The sequence below is a fragment of the Pinus tabuliformis genome, chromosome 3_2 (genome assembly GCF_031772625.1).
Source record: "Pinus tabuliformis cultivar Carrire ecotype Pingquan chromosome 3_2, CPIR1, whole genome shotgun sequence".
In the NCBI taxonomy this organism is placed as follows: Eukaryota; Viridiplantae; Streptophyta; class Pinopsida; order Pinales; family Pinaceae; genus Pinus; species Pinus tabuliformis.
The window spans coordinates 1225946115-1225954095 of NC_142302.1; positions in this window are offsets into that span (position 1 = coordinate 1225946115).

The window sequence follows — 7981 nt, forward strand, 5'->3', positions numbered from 1 at the left end:
GGCCTTGGGGGGGGAGTGTCCCCTGTATTAGCTTCTTGAAGGGATTGGACCTCTCCTCCATGAATGTCTTTGAAGGTTAGAACATCGGAAGAAACATTTTCATCAGGAGGTGTGGTTTCTTCTTCTAGGTCATTAAACTCTTCCTCATCCTCTCCTGTGGCTTGATCTTCCAAGAGCTAGGTCACCACAACAATCATGTTGTGGATCCATTGCGGGTAGGTCTTCTTGGAATGGGAGGCTTGGTGGAAAGTGTAGAAATGATCTTTTCCCAGTTCTTCTACATTGAAATTTGTATTGGAGCATTGAGATGACTTCAAGGGTGGATTATTGGTCTTTCGGAAGAAAGGTTTTGCTGATTTACTTCATGAAGAAGTCTCATTGGTTTTCCTTTTCAATTCAGGCACTTCGTTCATTAATTTCTTTAAGGGTTTGGCTAACCGCTTGAATTCAAAGGAATCATTGTCCTTATCATTAGACTTGCTAGTAGAGGCTTGGGCTTTCTTTCTCGATGGCTTAGTCTCCTCTCAGGTGCTATGCTCAAGGGCCCCTATAGACAACAAATCTTTCTCTACCGCAAGGGCTTCTGCGAAATTCTCTACTAAGGTGGCCTTGGCTTCACGCTTGACAAACACAACGATATCCTGTGGGAGGGCCCTAGTATAATAGTCGAATGTAATAGAATCATATAGAGCCACATCCATTGGAAACTTATTTAAGATGTAGTAAATCATTGGTTAAAATCCTTCACCTTTTCTTTCTTATGACACTTCAATGTGCTCAACTCAGTCAAGAGCATGGAAGGTGTCTTGTCTTCCTAAATTTTTTCGAGAAATGTTTTCTGAAACTCCTCCCAAGTTCGAATTCATGCCATGGGAAAGGAGCGATACCAGGTTGTGGCTTTATTTTTGAAGGTGTGAGGGAAAATTCTGCAAGATACATCATTGTATTGCATCTTCATCATTTACAAGGCTAGGTAAAAATTTCTGATATGATCCTCAGCCGTGGTTACCTTTTCGGGGTCAAAATTCGGGAGGTGCTTCTTGGGGTGACAAGGCATATCGTGGAGGGGGCCTTAGATACCTAAAGGGGATCAGGCCATCCAAGATAAGGGTTGTTGGCGTTTGCCTCTCGATGGGGGAAAAATAGGACATAATTGGCATTTTCCTCAGAATCACTTTCAGTGCCTAAATCCCCACTAGTGTGGGGTGGTTGTCTGCCATTACCCTGGGGAAATCTAAAATTCCCTAAGTCTCGGAAGTTCCTAATATTTCTGAAATTTCCCAAGTTCTTGGGGAACCTAAAAAATCTGCTTGTTACGAGGAGGACCGACATTGTAAAAATTAATGCGGTTTCTGATATTCTACTCATTCCACTGCCCCAAGGATTTCTCAACGTTTCCTCTTAGAAATTGGTTGTTGGCCCGAGTATCCTCTGGCATTGGTTGATTATTTTCTGTGTCTCTTCTTTCCAGGGTTGATTGTTACCCTCTGTGACTATGCTCCTTGGGCCTTCTCTTTCATATGTTGGGGGGCTTTCTAACTCCTCAATCGAGTCTTTCTACAACATCCACATAATCATCCAAAATACCAATTAGATGCGTACCGAATTAACTAGGACACCTTGACATGTATGGTGAGTCTTAGAGGTGCGTGGATTAGGAAGGGAGTTAGTGGTGGGGATGCACTTCAAACCTCTCATGAACTGATGAGTAATAGGGAGTAAATCCCTCAACTGATCATATGTGACTTCATAGAGAGGAGCTTCCTCCCCTACCAGGGTGTCCTCGAGTGGGGGAGGTTGGGAGTCCCTGAGATGGAGGTTCCCAAAAGGCGGGCCAAAGGCAGGGTGAAGAGGCATTTCAAGGGAAGCATGACGAGGTTGATTACTAGCTTGATGGGAAGTCTCTGTGCAAGGACGTATGTTGGTTCGACCATCTGGCCATTCTAGTGCCAAATCTATTGACGAGATGGAATTCTCAACCAACAACAAGGGTATCTCCCCGGTGCAAAATCCCAACTAGACTTTAGACCATTTGGTTTAGGGATCCCGTCTGGTATGTATGCCCAGCTGTCGTATGGGTGGTTGAATTTTGCTTCAGATGAAAAGTGGAATACCGATTAGGCAGAACACATAAACTTCAACAAACACAAGAGATCAACTGATGAATGTTCCATAACATGAATACCATAAATAGCAATATTAGAACTTCACAACATGAATCTTAAGTAAAGAATTATTAGCAAAACTTCAAATAAGATCACACATATCTAAAGAATACACTTAACAACTATGAATGAGTTCAAAATGGCTAAGCATTAACAAACACAAGTGAGTGCACAACCTACAATAAAATTATGCCAATATCAATAAAATAGTTCATCAACATGAGCATAGAGTTAGCATATCATATACCATCCATGTGTTGCAAACAAGATTCAGAGCACAAGAAGATACACGAGGAGACTGCACATCAAAGGTTCATAGGAACCTTCAATTCATCAAGCTAATAGTATCCATGGCATCGAAATATAAATTATTCATCCAATCCAATATTGGAAAGAAGCTATTACTCCTTGCATTTATTAAAAGAGAACAAGTTCTCAAAAAATATGTCCCAAAATAATTTCCAAGCTAAAAGTTCTTTACAATATGCCATGAGGGCCTATTTATAGAGAAGAGGGTGACTTTTGGTCTACCGTTGACCCTTGGCCTTTCTCATGACCTTTCGAGTTCCTCATCACTTTTAGATTTCCTCATGAATTTTAGACTTCCTTATGACTGTTCAAGTACCTAATTTGTCCTACTCTATTATATCTTGCTATTTTTAAAAAAATGAGCAAATCCCATCCTACCAACTTAACAATAGACAATTCTAGAATCTCTAAATGTAGTTGCTCGACGAGGTAAGTGTGTTAGAAATTTTATTCAGCAATTATGGGGGCTATATTTGGTTATTCCTCATCATGCCTGTGCAGACATTCGAGTGCATCCAGGATGAGAGTGCTTCTTTTTCCATTAACGTGATTGGCTAAGGTCATCAGCTTTGTGTACATTCTCACTAGTTCCATCATGTATCACGTGATGTTCTCCTTTGTAACCTGCAAGTCGTTTGAGTCAGCAGCTTGCCTGTAGGTATCAAAAAATGCCTGAACCTCCTGTGATATGTCCTCTTGCTTCCTTACTTTCCCAACCACCCCAATATAAGGAACCCCATGGTTCTCAATCACTGACTCCAAACCACTCAAAATATGCTTGTACGAAGCCAAAACTTTATCTACATCTCTGGCTAGTTTGTCTCGTGATTGGATGATTTGATACTCACCCTATGAGTGGTATCAGTTGAAGATTTGTTAAACAAAGGTATTACAGACTCATGTGCTGGTGTGTGTTCTATGTTATTGAAGCAATGGATAGATCATATTGCCAATACACATACATTTAAATGGAAATACAACAAAGAAATACAGTAAGCAAACACAAAGACACAAGAATTTTAATAAGGAGTTCACCCTATTCTCTAGGGCTACATCTCCGGTCCAGATTTAAGTGGTGGCCTTATTTTATTATGTCTTTAGGCAGAGAATTACAATGCAGGAGCTCAATATGAGTCACCTGAAGCAGATTTTCTTGGTAGGGTGGTTCTTGGATTCCCCAAGCCACTTAAGTACACAGACTTCTTCTTCCTACCAGCTTTTTGACCTTCTGGTCTATAGTGGAGAGTCCAATGTGGTGCTCAACCCAGACAGATCCTCTCTGGGATGGCTCAGATCTGTCAAGCCTCTGGTGCTCGATGCTACCTCTGGTCATCTTAGCCCTCTGTCCTCTTCTGCTTTGCTTTACTGCCTTCTTCCCTGGTTTCTGTCTCTCTCTGTGTTCAGTCCTCCTCTCGGGGTTCACTGTTCCACTTCTCTCTCTGTGTCTGTGTTGTCTCTGTTCATGGCTTTGAAGCCATCCGTTTCCATGCCTGTTTGGTTCCTCTTCTTCCTCTGTCGATTCACCTTCTGTAGCTGCGCTTGGAGTTCCCTGTGCGGCTTCATCATCAGTGCTCAGGGAGTGGCCACATGTCCTCCTCTAAACGACGCTAGCCTGCTTCGTTGGTTCATTTCTTCAGTTACATCGTGGATGAAGTCTTTCTCCACTGTGGTAGTCAAAATGGATTCCAAATCCTTACAAATCACGAAGTATTCCCTCGTCGATTCCGCTTGCTCCATCGGGCGCAATATCAGCCATATGATCTGGGTCCCCCAGATCCAACATCATACGCACGTTTCGTGTGGTTGACTTGCTCGACCATTAGTGCACGATCAATGGTGTTTTTCTCTCACCTCCGCTTGCCACACGTCGATCGATGAATGGAATCGCTCCGCTTTCATCCAAAACCACCTACCATTTGAGGGCACCCTGATCAATACTGCCGGTTTCCAGAGCATGGGTCTTGCCTTTGTACTTTTAGCGCCTTTCGCTTTTCAGCCCGTGGTTCTTCGGCTCCCAACGCGACCGAGTGCTCGGGCTTCCTCCATTTTGGCCCTGTTCGCCCAGCGATGCGCAATTAAAAATCACCTCATTTTCTCGTTCCGGGGCTCCCAGGGGCTATTTTGACCTCCCGCGTGGTCTCCATGGGTCTCGGTCAGCCGCCTTGACCGAAGTCCTCGTCGTTCCACGCTAGCTGCCATTGCCACTGGTTTAGGGGTGTTTTTTATCAATGTTTTGGAATTCTTTAGAGATTTGTCCTGACCTGATACAGTCATGGTTCTTTGACAGTCTTTCATGGATCCAATTCAGATCACAACCTTCTCACTGAAAAAGCTTTTGGACCACCAAAAGTTGGTTTTTAAGCATCAACTAAGTGAGGGTATTGTTTTCTCACTTTTCCAATCTCAATACACTTTGCACTGCTTGGCTTCGAACCTTTGAGCCCAATCTTGAGGTACTCAACGTCTCCCCTGCGCGTCGTCATCACCTTTCTGTCTAGCACTGTGTCTTCCTGCAACTCATTAAGATATTTAGGTAGCAGGTCATCAATAGAAGGCAACTGACTCTGCTCTTCAGGGTCCTCAATCATTGAAGGTTCAAACAATCTCAAGCAATCTACATTTACAACTGAGTAGATGTGCATGTAAGTTGGTAAATCAAGGCGAAAATAATTTTCACCAATCTTCTCAAGTATCCTAAAGGGTCCATATCTGATAGGCTTTAGCTTTTTACCTTCACCTTGCATCCTGTCCTTGCTGATATATAGCCAGACTTGGTCTCCAACTTGAAAACTATGCTCCATCTGATGCTTGTCATGCCTAGCCTTGTATTTGGCTTGGCTCTTTTCCAGCTGTTCCTGTACTGCCTGGTGGATCTCCTGGATCTGTTCAATGAACCTAGTTGCGTTGTCCACATAACTATGTCCGTCAACCATGGTATCTTTACCAAAGACAAAATCCAAAGGAGACCTTGGTGTGAAACCAAAACAGGTCTCAAAAGGAGATATCTGTGTAGAAGAATGCTTTGCTCTGTTGTAAGCATGCTGCACATAACATCCCAAAGCTTAGGATGTTTGCTGCAATAACCTCTCAATAATTGGATCGCTGTCCTGTTTACTACTTCTGTTTGGCCATCTGTTTGTGGATGAAAAGCTGTGCTTTTCTTCAGTTTGGTGTCCATCAGTTCCCACAGACTCGACCAAAACTTCCCCACAAATCAGGTGTCTTGATCAGATACAATGGAAGTAGGTAGCCCAAAATGAACCCATACATGTTCAAAGAACAATTTCACAGTTTGTTCAGCTGTAATATGTTTATTGCAAGGTGTCAAAATACACATTTTGTTGAACCTATCCACAACAACATATAGATAATCATGACCTTTCCTAGATTTAGGCAGTCCTCCAAAAAAATCCATGGAAACACTTTCCCAAGGGTGAGAAGGAATTGGCAATGGAGTGTACAAGCCTAGTTTTCTATTGCTGGGCTTGCTTTTCGCACACATGGAACACCCTCTTACATATCTAGAAACTGTCTCATTCATTTTCGGCCAATAGCAGAACCTTTGCAGTTGTGCAACTGTTTTACTTACCCCAAAGTGACCTGATATCAAAGAAGTGTGTGCTTCCCTAATTATCTTTATTCTCTCAGTGTGTGGAATGTAGAGTTTCTCACAATGGTATAAGGTTCGGTCCTTCACATAATAGTCTAATTCTTCTACTCTTTTGCCTTGACTCAAAGTTGCATATACATATTTAAAATCCATATCCTAAGCATATTGTTCTATGTAGTTTTCAAGTAGCATAGAATTATGCTTAAGTATGGTAGATGCATTTATAACGGGTCTAGATAACATGTCTGCAACCTTGTTATGTATGCCCTTTTTATATTTGATGACTAAATGAAACTGTTGTAGAAAACCCATCCATCTGAATTGTCTTGATTGTTGCAACTTAGTTTGGGAGTGTAGATATTGAAGTGGTTGATGATCAATATCTATTACTGTCTCTTTTCCCATTAAGTAATGTTTCCACTTTTTCACACTCCGAACTAATGCATACAATTATTTATCATATGTAGGATAGTTAACTACTGCAGGATTAAAAGTCTCAAAATGATAACATATGGGTTTACCGTGCTTTGTCAACACTGCTCCCATGGCATAGTCACTGGCATCAGTTTGGATCTCAAATGGTCTTTGTAAATCTAGCAGTGCTAGTACATGTGTTGTACTAATTTTCTCTTTCAAGGTGTCGAAGGCTTTCTGATGTTTGTCTCCCCACTGAAACACCTTATTCAATCCTGTTAAAGCATGTAAGGGAGCTGTAATTGAGGAAAAGTTAGAAATGAACTTCCTCCAGTATTGTGTTGCTCCTAAGAAGCTTCTCACTTCTGTAGCAGACTTGGGTTTAGGCCAGTTCACAATGACTACCACTTTAGAGGGATCTATTTTCAATTCACCTCCCCCTACTATATGACCCAAGTAGTTTAGAGATGTTTTTCCAAATTCACATTTTGAGAGTTTAACATAATTTTTTTCTATTTTCAAAACATCTAATGTCTGCTTAACATGCTTTAAATGTTCTTCCCACGTTTTACTAAAAATCAGAATGTCATCCAGATACACAATAACAAAATCATCAAGAAAAGGTCTAAGTACATCATTCATTAATCTCATGAAAGTAGCAAGAGCATTAGTTAAGCCAAAAGGCATAACCAGCCATTCATACAATCCCTGCTTTGTTTTGAAAGCAGTCTTCCATGCATCTTGCTCTACAACTCTGACCTGATGGTATCCACTGTGCAAATCCAGCTTGGTGAAATAAACAGCTTCCTTCAATTGATCTAAAAGATCATCTATGCGAGGAAGGGGATAACGATTTTTGATTGTTATCTTATTCAGTGCTCGGTAATCAATGCACATTCTCAACGAGCCATCTTTCTTTCTCACCAAAACGATTGGTGACCCACATGGTGATGTGCTAGGCTTGATGAACCCTTTCTCGAGCAACTCCCGCACCTGCTTCTTGATTTCAACATTCTCTAAAGTAGACAACCTGTACATCCCAATGTTAGGCAATGGAATATCTTGTTGCAAAATAATATCATGTACTATTCCCTTTTTGGGTGGCAGACCTTTAGGTTCTTGAAATAAGACATCATACTCTGAAACAACCTTTTCTATATTAGCTTGTTGTTCAACATTACAACCCTCAAATACAATGGTTTTATCAGGTTTCTTTTCCTTTACAACCATCAGTAAGAATTGTTTGCATGAATTTATCATTCTTTTCATCTGTCCTGAGTTTATGAGAGTATAATTATTCTTGAGCTTATGAGATCTTACAAAATATTCGATTCCATCTTTAACAAGTAGATACTTGTTCTCATCTCTATAGAAAATAGCCTTTCTATCATACAAGTAAGGGCTTCCTAAAACAATTCCACATATATCCAAAGGAATTATGTCTAACTCAACCTCATCTACAAATGTTGACCCAAAAGAAAAC